The sequence below is a fragment of the Elephantulus edwardii genome, unplaced genomic scaffold (assembly GCF_000299155.1).
Source record: "Elephantulus edwardii isolate Elephantulus edwardi_28Jun2011 unplaced genomic scaffold, EleEdw1.0 scaffold00130, whole genome shotgun sequence".
Lineage (NCBI taxonomy): Eukaryota > Metazoa > Chordata > Mammalia > Macroscelidea > Macroscelididae > Elephantulus > Elephantulus edwardii.
This window is the reverse complement of record NW_006399880.1, coordinates 733,192-735,542: the sequence shown is the minus strand read 5'-3', so window position 1 is coordinate 735,542 and position 2,351 is coordinate 733,192.

The following is a 2,351-nucleotide window of genomic DNA, read 5'->3' as shown; positions in this document are numbered from 1 at the left end:
GACTCGACGGCACATAACAACAACAACAACAACAACAGCATATATTTAAGACTGTATTTTCCTCTGAACTTTTATGGCATTAAAAAAAATGGGAAGAATGATATTTTAATTATTGTACAGCCCAAAATATTTTCTCTGATGGCCTAGTGGTAAGAAGTTTTGCTTTCAGCTGAAAGGCAGGTGGTTAGAATCTACCAGCTTCTCTGTGGGAGGAAGATGAGCATTCTCTTCCCATGCATTTTACAGCCTCTGAAAACCCACTGGACGGTCAGCTGTGAGTGCGTTCCAACTCAATGTCAAAAACAACATTTGTGTTTTACTATTTAATCCAGTTTGGAAGTCGTCTGTAGCAGCCAGATTCTACAGAGGCTTGTTTGCTGGTTCTGGTGAGGATTAGGGTGGAATGTTACTTGGTAATGGGTGTGAGATGATGTGATTCAGCCTTCTATTTAAAAACACATTGGTCAGCAGTATGGGACTGGAATCCAGTTTGGAAGTAATCTGCAGCAGCCAGATTCTATGAGGCTTGTTTGGTCAAACATTCTTCTAGGTTGTATAGCCCTGGTCTGTCCATTCACTGTACAGACATAACTCGTGGTTGCTGTGATGCTAAACACTGTGACACTGATGAGTCAAATGTGATAATGGTTACCAATGATGGACGGTGTTTGGTGGGGCTCCCCAATTAAAACAAGCTTGGAAGAAGGAGTGGCATCCACTTCTGAAATTACTTGCCTCCGAAAACTCTATGAACCTGGAGAAAGGATGAAAGTTACACAGGTGTTCAGGTCTTTTGTTCATAGGGTCACTATGAGTTGTCTATGACTCGACAGCACTTAACGTAATTTAATCTTAGTTTTCAAGAAATGTACTGTTTAATAATGTCATTTAATTGTTTCTAGCTTCTGTCATATCCTTGTTTTTCTTTTTTATCAAGATTTGAAAGTTTACAAAGCAAATTGATTTTTCCATTAGATCACACATACACATTTTATTTTCTGACATTCATTACCAAATACAATTACATTCTTGACAGTTGCTTTCTGTGGCTCTCGTTTCCATTAATTCTTCCATCCTATACTTTCTTTCCTTCTGAGTTTTATCCCTGGGCAAATGTTACTCTTTTGATCTTAGGTAGTTGATTTTATGAGGGAGCCTTCCTGTTATTTATCACTTTATAGACCTGTCTACTATTTGACTGAAAGTTGAACCATGGGGATGAGTTTTGCTCTAGGTTCAAATATTAACTAAAAGCTACAGTCTTGGGAATCCCATTAGTTAGGTTGGATCAGAAATCCCAGCCATTTTCATTGTTTTAATTCCTCAAATTTGGGCCTGCTGTTCCCAGGACCTTCTAGTGTGATCCCTTTCATAGTGGTCATTGCTTGCAGCTGAGTTCCATCTCGTTCTGGTCTCAGGGTCATGGAAGATGAGGTTTGCACTGAAGATGAGGTCCATTAGTCCTGACTCTGTGCACATTTGCCTTTCCTCCTTGTTCTTGGTTCTGTGCAGGAAGGAAACAATCGCTGTACCTTAGGTGACTGTTAGCAAACTTTTAAGACTTTAATTTCTATTTTCCAAAGTAGCGTGTACAGCACTCTCTTTGTGGACTATGCTTTGTTAGCAAACTTTGTTCCACTACATCTTTGAAAAATCTTCACGTCTTTAAATTTTGTACATTAGTTCCTTGACTTTCAAAGAACTGCTGTATTTTCAAACTTCTTATATATTTAGGACCATAACTCCCGGATGTATTGACACAAGCTACCCATTGTCCAGTTCCAGAAAATTCATTCACAGAAGACTGTAATCTGTATTTTGTGTCTGTGATTTGTCTATATACTTCTTTCAAATGACCTCCATATCTAATTAATTTGTTCAGTAGAAAAAATATTTTTTAGGTTTATTTTTATTTTATTGGTTTGCATACACAATTGACATACACTGTGTCTCATTCATATACATCATGTTTCACACTTTTCAAAAAAATTAGTTTTTAAAACTTCCCCCAAGAAGATGCACAGCATAATTATAACAATTTAGTAACATTGAATAACAATTCTATGACATTAATTGCAGTTTTCAAGTTCTTTAGCTGTTCTTATTCTTTATTCCTCCCTCATTAATATTGAACTGCCCTTTAAGTGTCTGTCTGATCTAATCTTTAAAGTTGCTGTAAGACCCCACATAGTTTTTCAAAGAGTACAGGGATCAAGGCACACACTCTTTACTAGTTAAACTATTGCTTAGTTTTAACAAGGCTTTTAAGAATATTTTTAAAATTTTTTATTATTATTATTAATTTTAATTAAAATTTACAGAGATTTTGGATTCCCATTCATTCATTGTTG